The following is an 8,878-nucleotide window of genomic DNA, read 5'->3' on the forward strand; positions in this document are numbered from 1 at the left end:
CCACGTGTCGCGCGCCGATTGGCGCGGGCGCGGCGGCGGGAAGCGTCCGGTTAGGCGGCGGACATGTCCGGCGGCGGCGGGGGGATATTTAGGGTTTTGGGGGTAGAGGAGATCCGGGAATTTCGGAGGGGGTCTATTTATAGGCATAGGAGGAGCTAGGAGAGTCCAAATGATGTGCGGTTTTCGGCCACACGATCGTGATCGAACGCTATAGATGATGGAGAGGGTTTTGGTGGGTTTTGGGCCAAATTGTAAGGATGTTGGGCTTCAACACACACGAGTCCTTCTCGGTCCCTCGGTTAACCGTTGGAGTATCAAACGAAGTCCAAATGATACGAAACTTGACAGGCGGTCTACCGGTAGTAAACCAAGGCCGCTTGGAAAGTCTCGGTCCAATCCGGAAATGTTTAACCCCCACACACGAAAGGAAGGTAGAGAGGACCACCGAAGGAAATAGGAGCGCCGGAATGCAAAACGGACAACGGGAAAAATGCTCGGATGCATGAGACGAACACATATGCAAATGCAATGCACATGATGACATGATATGAGATGCATGACAATGACAACAACACACGGAGACAAAAACCCGAACCCGAGAAATAAAATAACTTAGCGCCGGAAATGGCAAAAGTTGGGATACATATTAGATAAATTACATCCGGGGTGTTACAGCGGACCACTAGACGTCGAACCCCAATTTCATATCATACATCTGTCGAAAAGATATCCTAAGAGCTACTTGAATTCCCACTTATAAACTCCTGAACCTTTACGGTTATGCAATCAGGTGTTGGGGATACAAGGGAAGCATAATATCTCACCCAAATCTAGCGAATCCTACATCCAGCTGTATCCATCCTTCAACACATAACCGAGAAAAACTTCGGAAATCATTTACCTCAACCTTCGAAAAGCATCCGTTATACGAGTTATGGCAATACTCCCGAACTCCCGCCCCAGTACTAGGTGGCGTCGAGGTTATCTCACCAACAACTACATAAAAGAGATTTTTGATATCGGCGAAACTCGGGTATTCCAGAATCTCAACGATAAAATTGTGACGACAACACCTCGGAGCTCAACTCCCCGGGACACTGCCACAACCCCTAAATGACAGGAGGCACCAAGAACAATGTTCTCGTCACAAAACCATCGGAACAATTCCAAGATACCCACGTGATCCTAAATTTTTTTAGTGAAATTTGAGAAGAGAAGAGTCAAAACTCTACGTCAGGATGCCTCACCAGAGCGACGAAGGGACTGAGGAGTAAAAAGAAGTCCTAACTCTCCGATATATATAATCCTAAATGACTCAAAACATTTTTCTAGACTCAACACGCCAACGATTCGATCAAGCAGGGGGCTCCTAAGGTCGGGGAAGGCTCTGATTACCAACTTGTCACGCCCTCGATGTGGCTATATCACCCACGTGTCGAAGCACGACTTAGAGGCATAACCGCATTGAAAGCAATGTCACAAGTGAGGTAATCTTCACACAACCCATGTAATACATAAGGGAAGAGATAGATAGTTGGCTTACGATCGCCACTTCACACAATTTCAAGAATAAAGCATTACATCAACCAGATACAATCAAGGTCCGACTACGAAACCCAAAATAAAAGAAGACTACCCAAAAAAGCGACACGGTCCCCGATCGACCCCAACTGGGCTCCACTACTGATCAACTAGAATGAATCAACACAAAGGACAAGATCTTCATCGAGCTCCTCCTTGATCTTGGTTGCGTCATCTGCACGGTAACCTTGGCACCTGCAAGCTGGCTTTGGAAGTATCTGTGAGTCACGGGGACTCACTAATCTCACACCCCCGCGATCAAGACTATTTAAGCTTATAGGTAAGGTAAAGGTATGATGTGGAGCTGCAGCAAGCGACTAGCATATTTGGTGGCTAACAACGCAAATGAGAGCGAGAAGAGAAGGCAAAAGCACGGTCGAACAACTATGATCGAGAAGTGATCCTAGAACAACCTACGTCAAACATAACTCCAACACCGTGTTCACTTCCCGGACTCCGCCGAGAAGAGACCATCACGGTTACACACTCGGTTGACTCATTTTAATTAAGTTAAGTTTCATGTTATCTACAACCGGACATTAACAAATTCCCATCTGCCCATAACCGCGGGCACGGCTTTCGAAAGTTCAAATCCCTGCAGGGGAGTCCCAACTTAGCCCATCACAAGCTCTCACGGTCAACGAAGGATATTCCTTCTCCCGAGACATTCCGATCAGACTCGGCATCCCGGTTACAAGACATTCTCGACAATGGTAAAACAAGTCCAGCAAGACCGCCCGAATGTGACGACAAATCCCGATAGGAGCTGCACATATCTCGTTCTCAGGGCACACTCAGATTGTCCAAACTTCTGGTAGGCCAGCCTAGAGTTGCCCCTGGTGGCCACTGGCGGCTGACAGGTTGGACCAACACTCAGAGGAGCACTGGCCGGGGGGGGGGGTTTAAAATAATGATGACCCTTGAGTCTGCAGAACCCAAGGGAAAGAAAAGGCTAGGTGGCAAATGGTAAAACCAAGGTTGGGCATTGCTGGAGGAGTTTTATTCAAGGCGAACTGTCAAGGGGTTCCCATTATAAGCCAACCGCGTAAGGAACGCAAAATCCGGGAACATAACACCGATATGACGGAAACTAGGGCGGCAAGAGTGGAACAAAACACCAGGCATAAGGCTGAGCCTTCCACCCTTTACCAAGTATATAGATGCATTAATTAAATAAGAGATATTGTGATATCCCAACAAAATATCCATGTTCCAAACATGGAACAAGCTCCAATCTTCACCTGCAACTAACAAAGCTATAAGAGGGGCTGAGAAAAATAGTAACATAGCCAAACAACGGTTTGCTAGGACAATGTGGGTTAGAGGCTTGGCTTAACAAAATGGGAGGCATGATAAGCAAGTGGTAGGTATCGCAGCATAGGCATAGCAAAAGAGCGAGCAACTATCAAGCAAAGATAGAAGTGATTTCGAGGGTATGGTCATCTTGCCTGAAATCCCGCAAGGAAGAAGAATGAGTCCATGAAGAAGACAAACGGTCGTAGTCGAACGGGTCCCCACAAACTCGACGTTATCGGAGCCAACCCGAAGAAGCAACACTGGAAAGAAGCACACAACATAGTAAATAACCACCACATAATCATGGCATGATGCACAACCAAGTATGATGCATGTCCGGTTTAAATATGCATGGCATGGCAAAGTGCACAAACAATACTACAAATTAAGTGGAGCTCAAGTTGCACCGAGTTGCATGTTGAAGAAACACCACATTCAAGTTATTTAGTTCGATCTTGTTTATGTACCCAACAGTATTAAATGTTGATTAATGTGGCAAGAGGGTGAAGCAAAGTAAAACTACCTATCTAGTCAAGTTTAAATGAGGCCGGAAGCAACGAACAACAATTCCGGTAAATCCCCATATGTATATATTAGGTTTGGTGCTGTTCTGCCCTAAATCAAATTTTATAGTTGTTAAACATGCAAAGTGATGCCACCATGTTAAACTAGGCAAAATTCTACCCCATTTACATATAAAGTTTATTAGAAACCGAGCTACGGTTATTTAGTTATGATTTAAACCGTTTTAGCAAGTTATTTAAGCAAATTAAAGCAAACATCATTTTAAATATGTCAAACATGATTGAAAGTTGGATATTATTAAACTAGACAAAATTCTAAGCATTTTACATGTTGAAAACATTTTAATCCGATGCACGGTTGATGATTTATTAAATGCATGATCTAGAGGGACTTTTCTGTAAACTGTTGTCTCTGGAATAAATGATAAAATCGCCAAAACGAAAAAAAAGGCGCAGGCCGAATCTGGTGGGCACTGGGGATCTCACCATGGGCCTAGCCCAGTTCAGAAGCAGAGGAGGCCGGCTTAGGCAACGGTTGGGTCGGCCTGCCTGTGGCCCACACGGGCGCTGGATCTGGGCCAGGGGCGCAGGATCTGGTGGCCCAGCGAGGAGGTGAGCGAGGCTGAGCGGTAGTCCACCTGATCCCGCGCACAACACAGAGGTCATGGCGGCGGCGAACTGGGTGGAGGCAGCAGGTCCAGGAGGTTGGGGACGGGCGCCGGTGGCCGGAGCAGACTAGATCCGGGTGCGGCGGCCCTATTTCCGGCGATGGTCGAAGGGATCCGGCGAGGGTGAAGCAGATCGGCGGCGGTGCTCCATGGGATTCCTGGCAGAGAGAGAGAGAGAGAACGGCGACGGGAGAGGTTAGAGAGATCGAGGAAGAGGAAGGAGGGTGCGGGGTCACCGGTACTCATCTCCGATGATTGCGGCGGCAGATGGCGTCGTCTAGTGGGCGGCAGCGAGCGCTCCCAATCCCATCGGGATCGAGCGAGAGGGATCGAGAGGTGGGAGGAGCAAGGCGACTCGGTTGCTTGCAGGGCGGCGTCGGGCCAGATTCGGCTCGCAGCGGGCCGCGGACGGGCTTCGACGGGCCCGAGCGGTGCGGGGAGGTCGATGGGTGACGTGGCGCGACGGGGATGGTGGAGAGCGCCTGGCTGGCGGCGGCTGGCCAGTTGGGCGGCACCAAATGGCGGCGGGGAAGCGGCTGGGCGCGGAAAACTAAGGAGGGGGAAGGCTAGAGGTAGGTGGATTTGTCTAGGCTGTCCAAAATTTGGAAGGAAGGGGTTTATATAAGGAAAAGGGGGTTAGGATTAGGGTTAGGAGGGGTTTTGGGGGCTTCCGAACCCTCGGATCACGATCCGATGGCACCAGTCGGAGTGGGGGGGCTAGGTGGGCTGTGCTAGAGAGATAGACTGAGAAGAGAGGAGAGAGAGAGGCCCGACGACTGTTTCCGGAGACCGAAAACGTCCGACGATAGACCGGCTATATTTCCGCTATAGTTATCCGTTGGGGCATCAAACGAACTCCGAATGCGATGAAACTTGGCAGGCGGTCTATCGGTAGTAAACCAAGGCCGCATGACACGTCTCGGTCCAATCCAGAAATGTTTAACATCCGCACACGAAAAGAGGTAGAAAGGGACACCAGAGGAGATAGGAGCGCCAGAATGCAAAACGGACAACGGGGAAAATGCTCGGATGCATGAGACGAACACGTATGCAAATGAAATGCACATGATGACATGATATGACATGCAAGACACGCAAGAAATGACAAGGCAACAACGGCAAATAACTGGAAGACACCTGGCACATCGGTCTCGGGGCGTCACAACACCCTTCTGATGAAATAATTGCTTACCAAGATCATCTAGTTCAGAACACCGAGGCACGGCTTTATGCCTTGAATGCGTTGAACACTGCACCAGTCGAGGGCATTGAAAACATTCCCATCGTTCGTGAATTCCAAGACGTCTTCCCAGAAGAACTTCCAGGGATTCCCCCTGCTAGAGCTGTCGAATTCATCTTCGACTTGAAACCCGGAACCACCCCTATAGCCAAACGACCCTACAAGATGCCACCACATGAACTCATTGAGCTTAAGGAGGAAATCGACAAATCTCTTGTCAAAGTTTTCATTCTCCCAAGCTGCTCTCCTTGGGGAGCACCTTCTCTCTTTGTTAAGAAGAAGGATGGGACAAACCGATTTGTCCCAGACTACCGTCCTATAAACCAAGCTACCATTTAGAATAAATATCCTCTTCCTCGGATCAATGATCTTTATGATCAACTGGTTGGTTCATCAGTGTTCTCCAAACTCGACTTGAGGTTGGGTTACCACCAGATCCGTGTTCGTGAAGAGGATATCCCAAAAACCACCTTCGTGACTCGGTATGTGTCATACGAGTACACCGTCATGTCATTCGGCTTAACGAATGCTCCCGCCACCTTCTCTCGTCCGATGAACTATATATTCATGGATTATCTCGACAAGTTCGTCGTGGTTTATCTGGATGATATCCTTGTATTTTCCAAGAACAAAGAAGAACATGCTGAACATCTTCGTCTTGTGCTGGAGAAGCTTCGAGAGCATCAACTGTATGCTAAGTATTCCAAGTGTGAATTCTAGCTCCCCGAAGTAACCTATCTTGGGCATGTCATCTCCAAGGATGGTATTGCCGTCAACCCTAAACGAGTTTAGGCTATTCTCGATTGGACTCCTCCGAAGAATGTCAAGCAAGTCCGAAGTTTTCTGGGTATCGCCAGCTATTGTCGTTGATTCGTCGAGAACTTCTCCAAGATTGCTAGGCCTCTGACTAATTTGTTGCATAAGGGTGTCAAGTTCGAATGGACAGACAAGTGTCAGGAAAGTTTCCAGGCGCTCAAAGACAAGTTGACTTCTACCCCAGTGCTTGCTCCACCTGATACTAAGAAGGACTTCGTCATTTACTGCGATGCTTCCCGTCAAGGATTAGGCTGTGTCCTAATGGAAGAGCGCAGAGTGATAGCTTATGCCTCTCGTCAACTGCACCCTCATGAAGAAAACTACCTAGTTCACGACCTCGAGCTTGCTGCTGTCATTCATGCACTGAAGCAGTGGCGACATTACCTTCTCAGTAATCATTGCGAGATCATCACCGACCACCAAAGTCAGAAGTATTTGTTTACTCAGCCAGATCTGAACCTCCGTCAGTAGAGATGGATGGAGACTGTTGCAGACTTTGACGTGGGTATATCCTATACCCCAGGCAAGGCTAACATAATGGCTGATTCCTTGAGCCGCAAGTCTTACTGCAACCACCTCCAGGTTCACAAAGTTCAGCCCTCGCTTGTCGAAGAATTTAGAAAGCTGAACCTTCATATTGTTCCTCCTGGAGCACTCACTCCCCCTCCCCAAGAGTTTCAGAAGATGAATCTTCGTGTTGTTACTAAGGGTTCTCTAAATACCCTAGCTGTCGTACCAGATCTCGTAGATGGTATAAAGACTATTCAAGGTTATGACTCGGAAGTCCATAAGATTAAACACCATCTAGCAGAAGGAAAGCCCTCATTCTTCACTATCGCCGATGATGGCGCCATGTACTTCAAAGGCCGCCTAGTGGTACCACGTTCAAGGAAAAACCTGGATCAGACTAAAAAGGTTATGAAAGAAGCTCATGATACGCCTTTGTCTATTCATCCCGGTAGTACAAAGATGTACCAGGACATCCGTCAGAGATTCTGGTGGTCCAATATGAAGCAGGACATTGCTTGTTATGTTGCTGAGTGTGACGTTGCCGTCATATCAAAGCTGAACATCAAAGGCCTGCTGGAACTCTGCAACCTATCTCTATTCTTGAATGGAAATGGGACCATGTTGAAATGGATTTCGTCACTGGGTTTCCCAAATCGCAGAAAGGTAATGATGTTATTCTTGTCGTCATTAACCGACTTTCTAAAGTTGCACATTTTCTGGCGGTTAAGGAAACAATCACTGCTAGTCAGCTTGCAACTCTCTACATGTCCAGAATTGTTTCACTTCACGGTATTCCACTGGTTATCAGTTCAGACCGTGGCAGCTTATTCACTTCAAGATTCTGGGCAAGTTTCCAAGAAGCTATGGGAACTCATCTGTCATTCAGTACTGCGTTTCATCCTCAGTCACAAGGTCAAGTTGAAAGTGTCAACCAAGTTCTCAAAGACATGCTTCGAGCTTGTGTAATTTCCTTCGGCAAGAAATGGGAGGAATCTCTTCCATATGCCGAGTTCTCTTATAATAATAGCTATCAAGCTAGTCTGAAGATATCCCCCCTCGAAGTGTTATATGGACGAAAGTGTCGGACCCCTCTGAAGTGGTCAGAAATTGGGGAATGTCCACTCTTTGGTCCGAATATTATCCAACAGGCCGATGAACAAGTTCGCATTATTCGCGAGAATATCAAGACTGCCGAGTCACGTCAGAAAAGTCCGTATGACCGTCATCACCAAGACATGGTCTATCAACCTGGCGAAAAGGCTTATCTTCGAGTTACACCAATGAAGGGTGATCACCGCTTCGGGATCAAGGGAAAGCTAGCTCCTCACTATATCGGTCCCTTCACTATTCTCAAAAGGCGTGGAGAAGTGGCATATCAACTGGAGCTTCCGCCGAACCTTTCTCAGGTTCACGATGTGTTCCACATGTCATAGCTCCACTGTTGCTTCAAGGATCCAATCCGTGCAGTGGATCATGAAGTGCTCGAATTGCAACATGACCTCTCCTATAAAGAGCATTCGGTCCGCATTCTGGACCAAGCTGAGCGCCGCACACGTCAGAAGGCGATCAAGTTCCTCAAAGTCCAGTGGTCGCATCACTCTGAAGATGAAGCCACTTGGGAACGCGAGGACCGCCTGCGTGATGAATACCCCGCACTGTTTCCTTCTACCTCATAAATCTCGGGACGAGATTTCTTGTAGTGGAGGAGTTTTGTAATGCCCGGGTAATCAAGCTACAGTAATTCCACGCAAATGGTGCCACGTCACCACGGTTACTGTTGCTAATCTACCATTAGTGCAAAACCGATTCAATTTCAAATTTAAAATAAAGTGAAATAATAAAACTTTTCAAAATTAAAACAAAAATGTTCAGAGCGTGCCAAAAATGGCACAGGTAATTATAGTAAAGAAAACACAAATTATTAAATACTTAAATGCCCTAAGTTGAATTAAAACAGTAAAAGAAAATAGATAAAAGAAAAATGGTAAAAACGGAAAAACAAAAGACAAAACAAAAAATATAAAAGAAAACCCCCCTGGGTCGTGGCCCAACTAGGCCAACCCACCAGGCCCAGCCGGCCACCCACCCTACCCCTTATCCACTCACCGCACCCCTCCCACTCCACCGACACCCCCACTTCCCCCGACGAAAATATCTCCTCCCCCTCCCCCCCCGATTGGATCAGGATCGAGGAGGAGGTCGCCGCCGACGCCGCTCCATGCCTGAAGCTCGCCACGAACCAC

This window comes from Triticum aestivum, chromosome 7A (assembly GCF_018294505.1).
Source record: "Triticum aestivum cultivar Chinese Spring chromosome 7A, IWGSC CS RefSeq v2.1, whole genome shotgun sequence".
Lineage (NCBI taxonomy): Eukaryota > Viridiplantae > Streptophyta > Magnoliopsida > Poales > Poaceae > Triticum > Triticum aestivum.